Genomic DNA, 18,065 nt, shown 5'->3' with positions numbered 1-18,065 from the left:
GGAAGACAAAAATGTTCCACAAACAAATTCAAACTGCTTCAAATATGTAAAAACTGATTTACATACGACAGTAGATATGATTACATCGACAACCTACTATACTAACTACCAACTAAATAATTGACGATGACTATAGGTTGGTTGAATTTTACTCAACAGACACTCAAGAAATGAAAATCCTTTAATAACAACAATAACAACAAAAATCATATAAATTGCAAGGTGATAATTGTTAAAATGTAGAGGACAGCCATCAAATGAAATTATAAATGCAAGTCTGAATGCAACAATTGATGTTTGTGCAGTTCAGTTTTACTGTCACTCACTTCTTGATTATGGTATGCATGGAAGAGAAAGAGATTAGGGTGGATGGGAAGATTAATAGGGCAACAGGAATGGGAGGGGTCAAGAAACGTATTTACAATTTACAATTTAATTTCTTCTCACATCACTTTTACAAACTGGCCGAAAGTGTGTGACAATGATAGGAATCCACACATGGAAAGTAACATTGAACAAAGTTTTGATTGATAATTAAGAATAACAGTAAGCCATAAAGAATCTGTCAGTTCACGTCACATAGTTTCTCCCACAAAATTAGACCAAGATAGGCAGAGGGGGTGAAGAGTCAAGAGAGGAGGCAGTGTTTTGTGCACTGGGAAACATAGCATGCCGATGTAGCCAGTCAGTGCTGAGTTAAGCTACTCCACCCATCATCCACCTGCAAAAAGCAAAACTCCACAAAGCAACTACAAACAGATCAGGAAGGGTCATGACATCATAAACTAGATTTCTTCAGCTGTTGAACTTTCTCTGGTTCAGAGGTTAATCGTCTCTGTGTCCCTCCCTCCCGCGGTGTTCTGACTGGGTTTGGATCCAGGACTGCTCTTGTCATTCCTTCTGATTTTACGGCAGCCCATGATGACTGCTATCACACTGAGTATGAACAGAATCAGATAGCCCACACTCTAAGCAAGAGTGTGACACATAACATAAAAAAAAAGTAGATAGTTATCAGAATGGGCCTTATGTCTTAATGAAGGAAAATCATATGTATGGCTGGCATATTTAAATTCACTTTCTCATCACCTATCTCTCTCACCAGCCTAAACAAATGAGAAATATAAAACAAGAAACAAGCACACTGAAAACGCCATGACCAAGATTTTCCGCTTTATTCCAAATTTTCAAAACTGAATATCATGGGCTGTACATAATAATGCTTTTATTATCATTGTTTTGTTTGTTTATTTGTTTGTTTTAAATTGGAAAACTCACGTTCTGTGTCAAATGTTAAACAATATTTAGACTGTCGAAACAGAGCCCTGTCATTAGACCAGCAGACAAATGATTTTGTCACTATTAAAAACAAATGGATGAAAATATATAGCCATATTAACTACTCACCAAGGATGTACACCAGCTGTTCCTTAATTTCTCCACGTCTGTAGCGTTTTTAGGTGCGCACCCTGGTAGATGTATTTCTTCAGATTTGCCTTCCCAGTCAGACAGTGCACATGACAAGTATTTGCCATCGAGAAGCACCAGCGCTGCCCACACCAGAGATGGGACACAGCACTGTACCATGGTCCATGTTCGCTTGCAGCATTCTCGAACAGCATCACAACAGCAACAGTTTGTGTTGCAGCTGCAAACTGGCTTAAAGATAGTTAACATGAGTCCGAATAAAAAAAGCGTTGGTATGATCGAAAGTGCAATAAAAGTAATAATATTACAAATCCTAATGCAAGGACAAACAAAATTCATATTCACAAGTCTTTCAATGCCTAGTAGTATCAAGCCGATGATTATATTATCAAATGGAAGTTTTTCTGCAGTTGGTTTTATCATATTCACAAGCTTTCCAAAAGCTGTTGTGAGGTCCATTGTTATCAATACAAGATAATTAGCCCTAAGACAAAAAAGATGGTCACCACACACTGTCCCTGACTGATTCATGTTGATCCTTTATAAATACTGAGCGCACACCCACACTGGGTGCTCCCTCAGGGAGGTGGAGCCATCGTATCTTCATTTCTAGGGACTTGTACAAAGACAAGTGGCAAATGTGTTCTTATGTTAAAGCTAAAAATTGCCTAAATTCATGTCTTAAATGGGATAAATTAAATGTGCTTCATTCACACATAATTCACTGAGATGGATGATGAATTAGATTTCAGACATATCAAAATGAGGTTAAAAAATTATATAGAATAACCTAATAACATGCTCATGAAAAGAATGATTCAAGAACCACGTTTGTTGCAGACTGTAGAGATCTATTAAAATGAAAACTTAAATTCTCACAAGATAGCTGACTGAGATTTATTCACGACATCTTAAGAGGTTGACCACATTGCATATCATATCTAAATAATTTACTTAGATTTTCATATATATGACCTTACAATACCATTTTTTCTTCAGGATTGTAACAGATTTTGACAAATTAGCCTACATGGCTTTATTTAAATCATTTTCAGCTTTTAGCAACTCAATAATGCTTTGAAAAAGAAGATTTGAGTAGCAAATTAAGTTGGAGAACTGAAATAGCATTCAATGGGTTCAAAGTCATGGATTAATAAGTAGGATTACATATATTTATACAACATACATCTGAAAAACACTGGTACTCTAGATTGTGTTTTTAGAGAGCTGTCCCTGAAGACCACAAACCAATGAAATGATTTTAAGATTCAACTCTTGGTTTTGTACCGACTACACTGGTATTCCAGTTCCTTATTCAGTCCATGTTTTGTGGCAAAATTGGAGCATTTCAAGAGTCGAGAGAGGACACAAAGCTAACCATGAGTTACGTGTAGAGGGGGAATTGGTTTGATTTACAGGAATTGAAGATGAAGTCGTTCCAGAAAACAAGTATGGACTTGATATGTAAATTTAAGCCCAACCAGACACACACTGCCAGATGGGACAGTGAATACATAATTACACATAATTGCATGTGTGTCATGGAACACACACACACAAAAAAAAGTTACACAAAAAAATTCTCCCGAGGACATTGATCTTAAATCAAAGCACCAGGGTTGACCAGCTCTGTCTTCTCGGAATTTTGATAGGAATCCAAGTATTCTGCACTTAACCATTGACAATTATAAAAGTCTTAACTGTTGACATATGAGAGCTTTTCATCAAGCTGTTATGGAACATTTAAGGTCCATCTAAATAAACTCACTGTTTATTCTTCAGATGGGTGGTGGATGATAGTGGAGAAATCCTCCCCAGAACTTATTAAGGCCTGATCTTCATCAAGCCGTCCCTGAACACCATGAACCAGTGAAATGATTTAAAGAATCAACTCTTGGTTATGGAGAGGTATAGGATGGACTATATTCCCGTCACTTATTCAGCCCGTTTTCTGTGGCAAAATTGGAACATTTTAAGAGACAAGAGAGGACACAAAACTAATCTTGAGTTAAGCGCAAGTAGAGGAGGAATAGGCATGATTTACAAGAATTCAAGTTGAAGCCTTTCCAGAAAACAAGTATGGACATGATATGTAAATGTAAACTCAACCAGGCACATAGTCATACAGGAATGCATAATTGCGCATGCAGAAAATTCCTCAGGGAACTCATAGTCGTTTGGGCGTTTTCATCAAGAGCATTTTTTGTACAACTGGTGTTGTACAAACTTAATTTCCAGCTATGTCATGGCCCAATAGGAGTTGCTTTAAATAATCAGTTCTTAGTTAGGGAAATGTATGGAGTGTGCTGATGCTCCTGTGACTTGTTCGGTTGATGCTCTAAAATAGGAATAGGAATATTTTGAGAGTACCAAGACAGGACATAAAAGTAACCAAATGGGTTGTATGTATGTATGTATGTAAGTACGTAAGGCCTCCCTAAGAAACCAGTGGCCTCCTATTTAAATGACTATTGCTCTGTTGCACTGACATCAGTCATCATGAAGTGCTTCGAGCAACTAGACAAAAATCCACATCTGCTCCTCCCTTCCTGACACCTTGGACCCTCTTCAGTTTGCATACAGATCGAACAGGTCCACGGATGATGCCATCGCCTTGGCGACACACACCGCGCTTACCCACCTGGACAAAGGGGATACATATGTGAGAATGCTCTTCACTGATTACAGCTTGGCATTCAACACCATCATTCCCTCAAAACTCGTCTCTAAGTTCATTGATCCTGGACTGGGGACCTCCGTCTGCGGCTGGATATTTGACTTCCGGACGGGCAGGCCCCATGTGGCGAGAATCGGCTGCCACACCTCCTCCTCGCTGATCCTCAGCACGGGCCCACCACAGGGCTGTGTACTCAGCCCCTTCCTGTACTCCCTGTTCACTTACGTGCCGCCTGGACCATAACCCTGAAAAGAAGAAATGGGGAAAGAACTCCACTCCCTAGAAAATGCAACAACAGGGGATTCCTAAAACTAGGAACCTCCCGTTTTTGCATTTAAAAAATGTCAAATGGCATCTAAAATCTGTGTGCGAGTCTCTCACACACCAAATAATTATTTTGCAAAAACAAAGACATATTCAAGAAGTGTGAAAATAACGATGAAAAAGCTTTTGTCAGCTCTCTTTCGCTTTCATTTCCACAGAAAAGCCCTTAGTGTTGGTACCACAGGAAAGACTGGAAATACAAGTGAAAACAAGACATTCAAAGGTTTTCATATAACCGGCTGTGGTGCTATATGCTGTCAGTTCTTCTTAATGATGCTCTGCTGGTCTGGGAGATGCTGTATTTCAAGTATTTTGAGTTAAGTAATACTCTGCAGTATTTCAAGTTAATTTGTCCAAAGACCATCTACCCTTTCTCGTTAGTTTGTTTTTTTAATATATAATATCCTTTTTGGTCCAAATATGTTTTTCATGAGAGGTATAAGCTTGTGATAAAATCTTTTGTGACTTTGTGTTATTTTTATGGATTTTAAGACACATAAACAAAAACAGATTTGAAGAGACTGCTTTTGTGCTGGCCTTTTAGCTATTGAATGACTGTGGTCTCTACGCAAGAGCACTCAAATGTGACACCAAGGCTGCTGTCTTAGTCCTTCTGCCAGATATGTATGATCCTGATCTATGTGCCCAGAGGGTACATATATATATATATATTTATGTATATGTATGTATGCACACACACACACACACACACACACACACACTGATGGAGACCATGATTGAATAATTAACTGAACCAATTAATGCTGAAATCAATGAAAACAGAGCTCAAATGACCACGAGAAAGAGGGAGGGAGAATCTGGGTGTTACTATAAAAGAAAGGCGATCATTTTCTGAAATGGTGTAACAGTGTGTAGCAGGTTGGAATGCATGCTACCTTTGATGTTATGTTTTGGTGTGGCAATAATGGCAAGTTAGAGCTGAGAAGATCTGTTGATTTTTACATATAAGAAACGAAGGAAAACATAGGCATAATCCACAATGAGTTTCAAAATTTTTTTTTAGTATATAGAAAAAAATCTCCATTAGCTAACATACACTATGTCTTACGTAACAAAACATGAGTAGTATGTCAATAAATCAACAAAATAAAATGACTACATGTTGCATTACAGTTAACACTTGAAGGCTTGATAACATCATTACACGTTTTACACCTGTCAACAACCACAAAGCATCTATAAAAAAAAGAAAAACGAAAAAAGAAAAAAAAAAAATGACCCGTATGGTTCCAAGGGTGTAACCTTAATTCATGCCCCCAGGCCAACAAAGATATACTGTAAATCAATAATATACATATCAAACTTAACTAGTTTTCATGAGGTTCACAAATGACGGTTTTTGGAATGACTAATAACATCCATGCTTACTGGCTTGTACACAGCATCCTTTGTGATAATATAATTAAAGAAATAAATACAAATCTATGTATGAGCAAACATTCATGTGTATTGTTAGATAATAACTGTACAGGACAATCATCAAATGAATTTTTATGCTACAATAATTGATTTCATTTTTACAGTTAATTATGTGGATAAAAGATAGTAGAAATGATTAGAATATCCATTAACTTTCATACACAACAAGCGTCCTTTGTGATATAAAAAGGTAAAATTATGAGTGATATGATGATATTTCATACAAGTCAATTCTACTGTCACTCAAAAGGGGAGGATGCAAGGCTTGAAATGGGAGGACTAAAAGGTGTGACAGGAATGGGAGGGGTCAGAAAACCCAAGAGACTTTTACTCATGTCAGATATTGTGAGTGCTGAACAGATTTTGTGTCATTAAAACTATGTATTCCAACTCAGATCCCAAATTAGATTTTCTTCAGGTGTATGATTCTTCCTGGGTTGTAACACGACATATCTCAACCTCAACTTCCTGGTTGCTGTTGTCGGGTAAGCATCTCAAAACGTTCACCACTATCTGCAGATGTTTCCAGTTGTGCATTTTCTTTGGTCCACCGTATTTTACAACACCCCCAGATGAACACTGTTGCACAGAGCAATCCAACAATGCCATAACTTATAGTCTGAACAGCAGTGTGATGTGTGATGTATCCAAAGAGAGAGAGAGAGAGAGAGAGAGTTGTCAGAATTTTTTTTTTTTTAAATGGAAAACTGCTTGCTTTTGCCGTGGGGTTCTCAACCTTTTTTGGTTTGTGTACCTGTCTAACACAGGGTTTTTTGGTCCTTTTTTTCAATTCATGCGTTTATTTTATCACTTGTATGAGAACTGCTTTTGGGCTGTAAAGTAGTTAAAGTGGTATATTACCAGTACATTCATTTAGAATAGAGCTACCTGGTTACTGATGACCATTATTTTATGCACTTTTCACATTTTGCAAAACATGACCAGGTGTCCACAGACCCCAGTGGGATCCCAGAGGTTGAGAAGCACTGCCATGACAGATGCTAGACAACAATGTCTAGATTGTGACTGTAACTTACTTAACTTATGCTTCTAAGCAAAACTGGAACATTTTAAGAGTGTTAAAAGAGCACAAAACACTAACCACGAGTTAAAGTGAAGACAGGGAGAAATTGATTTGGTTTCCAGGAACTGAGGATGGAAACCAAGGTATCATAAGAAGCATGAGCCTGATATAAAAACAGTTGGCACTAGGGATGTGCAGAGAGCCCAGTATTTATATTTGTATCTGTATTTGTTGAGGCAGCAAAATTATTTGGATTTGAATTTGTATTCAAATAAAAGTGGGAATAGGTGTAACAATCCCGTTTTCGTTTTTATTACACTTCTATTTTTAGGACATTAAAGTGTTAATATAAGTGTTCTTTGATAACCTAGTGGAATAATTATGAGCACTTAAATGTAATATTGGTTTATGGTTTTTATTAACTCAGCAACAAACATGTTCAACCATAAACAGAAAAGAAAATCGTTTTAAAACTAGCATTCAGTTCCTAATCCACACTCAAGCCAATAAACTAAACTCTGCACTAATAAATGCCTATGTGAACACTGTGATCCCTGCAGCCAGCCATCTGCGTTAAAATGAGGAACGTGGAGCATCTTGTGAAATTATACTTTAGTATAGGTTTCACAAACAACGAAATACTTAACCTTTCGGCACATCAGCGCCACATTTTGGCAGGCTGCTCTTCTGATCATCTTCTGCTCTTCTGAAATTACAACTTTCTTGTAGTAATATTATAACCTTATTCTCGAAATCTCAGATTTTTTTTTGTCCTCAGTGTGGCCCTAATACCTAATACTTAATGAGGAACACCAGCTATTTGACGTTTCTTTATTTCCTCCCCAAAAACAAACAATTTTTAAAGTATTTGTATGAAATAAATGTTCGTAAAAAACCACTATCAGAGCTTTACCAAACGCCCTATTCAGATTCAGCCCCACCCCTACAGGAAACCATGTAAAGGTTTTGCACAAAGCATACAGACATTATACAAAATACATAAGGTGTGTTCTTAAGCATATTAAGCCCCACACAATGCATTCAGCACTTTCCCCCCAAGCATTTATTCTTTCATAACTCATAGCACACATTTTGGATCATTCATGTCCTCCTCTTTGTATATCACCCAACCTGGACTAACAGTTTTCATCATGAATCAATCATCAGTCATTGTCACGTTTGTAGAGAGAAGCTGGATTGAGTGCAGGTCAGTATTTTCTTTATTCAAAACAAACATAACAAGAACAGTAACAAAAGACTTACAAAAACAAGTTCAAGCGAACAGGCAGACAGAGAAATCAACATGACACAGGTCGAACCCTGAAACGTCAGACAGAACCAAGGCAAAGGCAAGAGTATTTATACAGAACTAAATGAGGCTGAACTGACAAAAGACAGGTGGAACAAATGAGTAAACTAACAAGGTTAAACAAGGCTGAGCTAAGGAATCAGGAAATAAACACAAACTGACCTACAGGAAGAGGGAAACCAGAGGAGCAGGGCGTGAAACAGGAGGAATAGGGAAGGAGAGGAATAGAGGAACAGAACCCAAACTGACCACTAGAGAGGGGAGACAAGAGGGACAGAGACAGAACACAAACTGATCACCAGAGGGGGAAACATTAGGAACAGAGTGTGACAGTCATCATGACTAACAGCAAAATATATAGTACCAGGTGACCACCCAAGAGCTCCAACCACTAGGGGGCACCAACGCATTTGAATTTAAAGTGTATATCATCGCTGTCAGGCGGGAACCTCGTATCTCCATATTTCATCTTTTTCTTTTCATAAATCAATGCTAATTTTCACTTTTTACATCTGTCTGTGGGTTTTACAAATATTTAATCAATGAAAAGTATTAAAGAGGCCTGAGACATGCAGCAGCGGAAAAGAGTGCAGGCAAACCACGTTGGTCGTTGGAGCGCAGTTTATACCTGGCTCAGACTACACGATTTTAACCCAATTTTGACACGATTTTGTAGTCGCGGACATACTTCCAGCATTGGTCCCGAATATGGACGTCGGGAACGACTAACGAATGTCTTTACCCCTTGTAGCGTGACATGATCTAAGAACGGCGATGTGTAGTCTGTGATGCCCCATGACACCCGACACGAAAACTCTGGCATGTCAGACTATTTTTGTGTTTTCCTACCTAGTCTTACATCTCCTACGATGTGTACCTTGACGTTGACCAAAAGGAGGAATGACCAAGAAACCAAGAGTTTATGACACTATGATTGCCTAATCTGACATGATGACCATCATGAAAGACAAAAATATTGCGTAGTCTGATCCTGAAAAGTAACGGTTTTGGTCCACACGACAGCGATGATATATTTGAAAAAAATCAGCTATATCATGTTGTTTTTAATGCAGAAGATTGTTTGAAACCCTCAATATGTTGGGTTTAAAAGATAGTCATAGCCCTGTTTACCTGTACAGTTGTTTTGATGATATTATAACATAATGGCGGGCCCTCCCGAGGGGGCATTAAGGCATAAGGTCCGAAATTGATTTTGTTAGTTACGCTACAAAGCAGTCTACTAGAAGAAGGACTTTCAAAATCACGACCTAAACCTCAACATGAAAAGACACCGACTTATTGCGTCAGCAAAAAGAAAACAAATCTTTGTCCGGTGATTGTTAGTAAGCTTGTTCGGTATACGGTGGTTTGGCATTTTTATACACTGTGAACCTGTGTAATGTGTGTAAATCTGTGGTGTTGCCATAGTATTATTTCATATATGCCTAAAGTCTGTCTGCAGGATGTATACAGAATTTGGTAACTTGGCATTTAATACAGGTGCATGTAAATCCGTGCTCTTCACTGCCGCAGTACCTCTTATACACAGCCTCACTTTTTTGTTGTATACTTGCGTGAAGGGGGCACGTGAGGTGTGGTCACCCTGGGGCATCACATGGTGCTAATCTGGGCCTGTCCAGCACCCTGTCATCAAATTTTTGAACTGTCTGCCCACTGTAATTCAATGCAAGTATGAATGTGGTTACAAAGAGAGAACCACTGCAGATTTCAACCATTATACTTGAGGCTATAAGCGTCTTGTGCAGAAGGAGACAGTTGCTTTATTTTCATGGTAGCTTTGCCTGCCTCAGTGTCTTGTGTCCTCTTTTCTCTCGGTGGCACAGAGATACCCCAACTTGACGTGATATCAAACAAATGAAAGAACACTTGTATGCTTTGCTACACACATTGAACCACATGCAATACGGTCAGCCTTTTCCCCCAAAGCACTCTTTCTTTCACAGCTCAAAGCACACATTTTGGATTATCATTCTGTACGTCCTCCTCATTGCAAATCACCCAAACCGGACTAACGGTTTTCATCATCCATCAGAATCCATCATCATCAAAATAAAGAACACTTGTTTGCTTTGACTTATGTCAATGTTCAACTGCATATCACATGAAGCTGGTGAAGTTCTTGACAAGATGACATGTAACTCAACATCTTTGTTTGGCACACCTGCTATCTAATTTTACTGTTACCTGATATAACTTACATTACATAACATTGTAAACTGATAACTGATCATTAGTGGGATGTCTGCATGGACAAAACCAGTCATAATACATATTTCTGAGAGAGATTATGATAAAGCTACATCAAGAAAGTGTAAAGAAAATTAAATTTGAAAGAATTAAAGGAACTACTCACCTGAGAAATACTCCTGACTTTCTTTAATTTAAGCAGTAATGACCTGCTGTCACTAACATTGTTTGGTTTACACCAGTGTTCGAACTCCAGTAAGTCCGACTTTACAGGTTGGCCCTCCCAGTCACTTACTGCACACAGCAGGTATCGACCATCAAGAAACACCAGGGCTGCCCACACAACAGATGGGATCGTGAGCTGGAGAAAGACACCTACATTCATCAAGCAGGTTTTTTTTTTTCCCCCCTCGCAGCAGAATGTTGGTTTTACATCAGCGTCGCTGTGTTGTGATTGTGTATTCTTAATCCAGCAGCAAACGGGCCTAAAGATCACTAACATGACTCCAAACGCAAAAACCATAGGTATGAGTAAAACTGCGGAAAAAGTAAGCATATTATAATACTTCATACAAGGGCAGATGAAATTTAGATTCACAAGCCTTTCAATGCCTGTCATCATTATGCCCATGATAAAAACATCCAATGGAAGCTTTTCTTTTCTGAGCAGTGTTTTCAGTGTTCCCAAAAGTTTATCCATTGTCAGTGCCAAGTAGCCTTAAGTAGACATAAATATATTCATACACACACTGACTCTGACCGATTCGTGTTCATTCATTATAAACAAAAAAGAGTATATCCCCATTGGCTGATACTTCAGGGAGGTGGAGCCACAGTATCTTTATTTCAGAGAGTTTGTGCAAAGACCACTGGCAAATGCCTCATTTTGTTAACTTATGTTTAAATTAATGTTTTAATTGTAACAAATTGAACACATTCAGTTCAAACATCATTCACTGAGACTGGTGTTAGATAGATTAAAATATATAAATAATATTAGAAATCTATGTAAATGTTTAGGTGTTAGAAAAATGTTATTCCTTTGTATGAAATAAGTGGCGATCATGCTTTTACTGCGTGCAAATAATGATCAAGCAGAAGTTGAACTTAAGTGCATTTAAGTTTGTTGTATGAAGAAGAACATGACCTGGGGCTATGAAGGGTCAAACTGACTGCAAGCCGTTAAAAGATGCTGAATACAGACAGTAAAACTGCTGTAACAAGAACCGTGTTGTAAGCATTTAACGTGCTCCAGCTTTGAATCTTATATCCGCTTTTTAGGGAATAAATATTGCACCCGACTAGAAGAAGACAGACAACTCACTACAGTGATGCTGGATGGTGTCGTTGTGTGACTTGTCTCCTCGCTGCGAGAATAAACTAACCTGCCTTGACTTTGGAGAATCTGAGTGCCTTTTGTAAAATTACTCTAACATTAGGAAACATTCCTACAGAAATGAGGGAGGCAAACTCCTTTAAAACCAGACTAAAGAATTATCTATTTTCTCCAACTTATGGGTAATATAATTTTGATTTGACTTTGTTATTGACATGTGAAGCCCTTTGAGACTATAAATAGTGATGTTGGGCTCTATAAACTATTCTTCTTCTTCTTCTTCTTCTTCTTCTTCTTCTTCTTCTTCTTCTTCTTCTTCCTCTTCTTCTCCTTCTTCTTCTTCTTCTTCTTCTTCTCCTTCTTCTTCTTATGTTCTGAAAGCACAAACATTTTACAGCATGTTGATCACTGGAGTGTTTTGGAAACCACGTTTGCAGGTCTTTCCATGTAAAAAATCAGCCTGTGGATATTCATTAGAATGGTAAACAGTCGTTGAATGAATAAAATGAGACATGTAGGAAATGAGGTAAAACCAACTAAGATATTATCACTGTGAAATTTTCACAAGGAGGACTGACCAGGATATACTCAGGAAATGCTATGAGACTATACATCTGCTCATCCCATCTGAATATTGTAGATTTTGATATATGTGATCTTACAGTAACACTTTCATTAGGGTTATACCACATTTTGTTCATGGACTACACTTACCTTATTTTTAGTTCTTGGTTTTTGTTTTTTTTTCCTTTTCTGAAAGCAAACAGTTACAAACTGAATGAGTCTGGATAAGGAGCTTGTTTTGTGTAGATTTCTGTTGTTCTTTTCCCCCCCTTGTTTTGTGGTTAAGTATGTGTTGTGGGGAGATCAACTATCTGGTCTTCTTAAAATTTTAATGTTGATGGACACATTGTCTGTTTTTTGTTTTTTTTTTGTTTTTTTTTGCCTGTTTTGATTATTTGAAAAGTCTGAATTGGCATCATTTGAATGTTTTTACTGTCCGCAGTCCAGACAGTCCAAGTAAACTCACTGACCGTTAAGGGTGATAGTTGAAAGTGTCTTCCCATTGTTCAGGCCTGACTGTCATTCGTGAGAGTTTGTCATCCACTCCTTCCTGGAGACTATGAACTTTTGACTTAAGTTGATTTTCGTGAACAAACTGAAACATTTTAAGGTTGACAAGAAACAAACTGAGCATGAGTTGAGCTCATCTAGGGAGTAGGAAATGGTTTGATTTTGGCGAACTGAAAAACTGAAAATGAAAGTCAAATGTGGATGCTAAACCGTATACTGCACTATGATTTTTTTTTTTTTAACAGAAGGACTAAGTTCAACAACTTTATGTGCATTGGGTTATGTAGTCTTTATGTTCTACATGACAAATCCCTTTCTTTTCCAAATATCATTTTAGGTCAAAAATAATTGTCAGGCTGTGTAATGTTCATCTCCCTAAGGCATGTTACACATGATTCATGTGAAATTCAGCTCCATTTAGTCCAACAATTAAAAAAAACACGATACATTATGCTTTGGTCAACAACTTGTGACTCTGGGATATAACAGGTAAGCCAAATCACCAGTATGGAGAACATGGACCCACTATTGGCTTGGCAGCATCTCTCTTGACCCAAGAGCAGCCAGATGTGTAGTTCTGCTCTATTGTCTTGATCATAAATGGTGTGGGAAAATGTATCATTTGATGTTTTTTCGCATAATCCAGCAGAAGAGGCCTAGTCACATTTATCCATGTCCTCCTTTTCTCTTATAGACAATTTCTGGGTCCAGACAGTCTAAACAATTCAAGGTACGTGACTTATTATATAGAACTAAGAAGAATATCTTTGATACTCTGGTTTGGTGTCTTTCTTGCTCTCATCTTTGGGTTCAAGTGAATCAACGTTTGTTCATTAACATCACCAACACCACGTGCTTACAGCTTCTTTCTTAACTAAGACACAACTGTTATGTCTACCTCAAGAAGAACGGTTAACATTCATAAAAACATTAAAAAAAATGTATAGATTCCATATGAAGAAAAACCAAAAGTTAAAATGAAGAGGAGGAACTAGGTGCCTCAGCCATAACAGATTAAACAGGGTAAAAAAGCTTAAATTCGAGCCAGGAGATATCAGCGGTGGAATGATGGTGGAAGCTGAGCTATGATCTGTGTATCAGATGCAGAACACGGGGAAGAAAGCAAGGTGCCACCAGGAATTCCTCCTGTTACAAACACCCAAAAAGGCTGGATGCATGTGCTGAGCAAAATTCTAGAAGTGTGGAGCAATGCAAAATGTAATTAGAATGGAGAGTGTACTGTCCCTGATCAGTAGCTCATGTAAGAATTTGCCCATGGCCACTGTTATCTGAAATAATGTCAAATTGTTTCATTCTCTGAAGCACTGTCAGTTCTCCTTTGAACAATTGCTGCAGTGATGAGGCTTTGGTCTCACACTTTGTCTGCATTAATAGTATCAAAAACAAATAATGTGGCAAATGTTGTCAACATGTTTGTTGTTGTTGTGTAATGCATTATTTGTCACACTGTTGTTCTGTATGTTATCCTGGTAGCACTGGGTGCAAACGTTTGATTTCATTACCATGGTACTGTCTGATTCAGAGTAATGGTTCGTTGTGATTTTCATAATCTGTTTCATATGTGTGATGATCCCCTATAATTCGAAACAGCCCTCAATGTCTATCTGTAGGTAATTGAAAATTTAGATGCTAAAATGCAATAAAATAGTATTCCTAAAAAGGAGGACACTATTCACTATCATTTTTTTTACTTTCCTGAGGTGAACTTTCATATGCTAGACATGTGCACCGAGCAATGAATTTGTTTTGTTTTTTTTTTGTTCTGTGGGTGAAAAGAGCAACAGTTTGTTGCCCAGGCTACGTGCACCTTGTTGCAAACAGATTCTCTGTCCTTATAATCATAGTCTACTCTCATGCTCTGTTCTTCTCTGTTCCTCTCTGTCCTTCTCTGTTCCTCTCTGTCCTTCTCTGTGCCTCTGCTCCTGTCGGTTCCTCTCCGTCTCTTTAGTTCATCTCCTTGTCCCCCTCTAGTGGTCAAGGTTGGTTACTTCCTGGTTTTCTAGTACTGCCTTGTTTAGTCTTGTGAGTTTAACCATTGTTTGCACTTGTCTTTAGTTAGTTAGGCCTCATTTAGTTCTGTATAAATACTCCTGGTTTTTGCTTGGTTGTTTGTCTGGCATTGTTTGGTGTATACTCTACATCACATTGAGTTATCTGCATGCCTTATTTTGCTGAGACCTGAATTCTGTAAGACTTACAATTCTTTTGTTATGTTTGCTGCAAATAAAGAAAACACTGACCTGCACTTGCATCCAACCTCTTTTAAATGGCATGACATCTTCATGTGTTACATGCCTGGGTTCACATAGCATTGCTGGGGTATACTTTTAGCTAATGCTTTTTTTCCACTTGGTATATGACACATTTCCAATTGTCAATGAGTATTTTTAGTTAAGTTTTAGTTTAGTGTTAGTCACACTTAAATACACTCTGGACTGAACTAAGCTACATAATATAAGACTGAGAGAATTTTTTTTAAGGAAATGCAATTTCTATGTAGAGAATATGAATTCAAGAGTGGTGTTCCTGTAACTTAACTGACGTTGGTAAGAAAAATTGGAAAATTTTAAGGGTATGAAGAGAAGACTCAAAGTTAAACGGGAGTCAAGTTTAACTGAGGAGGAGAAATTGGTTTCTACAAAGTAAAGAGGGAAACCAAGGTGACACAAAAAACACAAGCTAGGATATAAAAACAGGACGCCAGAAGAAGTACTTTTAGTGGCAACACACACACTAGAGCAGTGAGCAGTGAAATGCAGCCTCTGCATTTAACTTCTGCATTTAATGCAGTCTCTGAATTTAACCCATCCTATACACCAGTGAGCACACACACACACACAATGGGAGCTAAGAGCAGTGGGCAGCCGTGGGCACCCGGGAGCCTCCTCCAGGTCTTTTTGCCAGTGCCTTGGTCAAGGTCACTGACAGGAGTATTAATCCTAGCATACATGTCTTTGATGGTGGGAGGAAACCAGAGCACCCGGAGGAAACCCATGCAACCACAGGGAGAACTGAGCCACTGTGAAGCTCACATGTAGGTCCTGGAAGAAGCATACAGACATCATATACCAAATACACCAGATATATCCTTAAGTAAATTAAAACACAATATCGCCCATCCAGATGTTGCAATGATTTTTTTTCCCTGAGAATCCTTTCATTCATTGCTCCTAGTATACATGTTGAATCACTATCTTTCATCTTTTCCTCCTTGTACATAACTCAAACTGGACTAATGGTTTTCATTATCCATCAACCATTGGAATATCTAAACTTTGCATAAACTAACATCTAAATTCAGCATATCAAAATTGTGAACTGTCTTCCCACTACCACTAAGTGCAAATACTAATGGGATTATAAAGAGACAAAGTTTAAAAGACAAATACAAAGGAACACCAACAAAGTAAAAGCGAGAAATAATTGCTCACCACAGACATATATCTGAAGTTCCTTAAATTGAGTGGGTTTTTTTTGTCTTTGGTATTAGTGGTTTCACACCACTGTGTGAGCCCTGGTAGGTCTGTTTTTGCTGACTGGCCTTCCCAGTCAGTGGGTGTACATGACAAACATTGCCCATTAAAAAACACCAAGGCTGGCCACACCAGATGGGACACGGCACTGGACAAAGAGCCATGGATCTGACTCAGGACCACTGGCTGAAGACTGTGAGTCCTTACTGCCACACTTTGATGGATTAGAGAGGTGATCTGTTCAAACGAAAAGTATCATACATCCAAAAAAAACAAAAAAAACATATAAAGGACCAAAATGAAAATAAAACTAAATACATTTTGAATCATCACGCAAGGACAGACAAAATTGACATCCACTAGATTTTCAATGCACGGCATCCACAGGTTAACAATTACATTCAGTGAAAGGCTTTCACTAGTCCGTAGTTTTGTCACAATTTCACAAAAGCTTGCTGCCATCTTAAGTAGCCTAAGACACAAAGATACAGGCACACACTGACTCTAACTTCCCATCTTTATAAACACCTAGGGCACACCCACACTGGCTGGAACTTCAGTGAGGTGGAGCCACCATGGCAGATTAGTCATCATGTTAAAGCTGAGTTATGAATAATTTCATTTCAAAATAGAATAAAATTAATCTATTCTATCTAAACTTTATCTATTAAGGTGAATGATGTTTCAGTGGAATAAAATGATATTTCAAACATATCTAAATGTTGTTAAAATGGTCGAAAAGCATTAACATGTTCATGACTGGAGTGGTTTGAAAACCTCTTTGTTGGGGGGGGGGGGGGGGGGGGGGAATTTGGAGTCTCCTTATGAAGAGCTGCCAAGTCTCACAGACAACAAACTTCAGATGTGATGAATCATTTAGCTATACTCTCATAGCATGATTATGGGAGAGTGCATTTTTGTCAATGGTGAGCACAAGCTCTCCTGACAAAGAGAATGACAGAGTATTCGTACAGTGACGCAAACAACTTTAGAGCCGGTGTGATGTGGGAGTGGGAGTACTCTGTCTAACCTTTTGAACACAACGTGTTCATGAAGGAAAACTGCAGAGTCAACCTGAAATGCATCCACCCTGAACTAGCCCTGATCTTTCTTATTCTGTAGGCATCTACGGTCGCAAGAGCAGATGTAGTACTTCCACACAACTTTCCCTCAATAACTTCCCTTTGTCTGACATATGATTTTATTTTTAATACAGACATAATTTCAGACAGTGACAGATATTCTTGATTATATAAAAGTTACAACAGATCAATAATTTTTTCTCCACATTCTCGCATAACTTCCTCTTTGTCATTTTCAGGTGTTCAACCTAAAATGACACTTAGTATTGCAGTTTAAGACTTGATTAGGCAGAATATACATTCAGGCAGTGTTAATGCCTAGACATTTTCTCTCTTAACTAAGACACAACTGATATACCTAGTATACTATATAGATAATTTCTGTTCACCTGAAGAAGAATGATCAACATTTATAAATGCTTGAAAAAAATGTATAGATTCTGTATAAAAAAAGAAGAGGAACTAGGAACTAGGTGCTTCAGCCATAACAGATTAAACAGGTGAAAAAGCTTAAATTGGAGCAAGGAAATATCAGTGGTGGAATGAAGGTGGAAGCTGAGCTATGATCCCTGTATTAGACACAGAACACAGATAAGAAAGCAAGGTGCCACGCTATATTGATAATCTTTGTTCACCAAAAGAAAAACAATCATAAAATCTTGATAATGA

This window comes from Chanos chanos, chromosome 8 (genome assembly GCF_902362185.1).
Source record: "Chanos chanos chromosome 8, fChaCha1.1, whole genome shotgun sequence".
In the NCBI taxonomy this organism is placed as follows: domain Eukaryota; kingdom Metazoa; phylum Chordata; class Actinopteri; order Gonorynchiformes; family Chanidae; genus Chanos; species Chanos chanos.
This window is presented reverse-complemented; position numbering follows the sequence as displayed.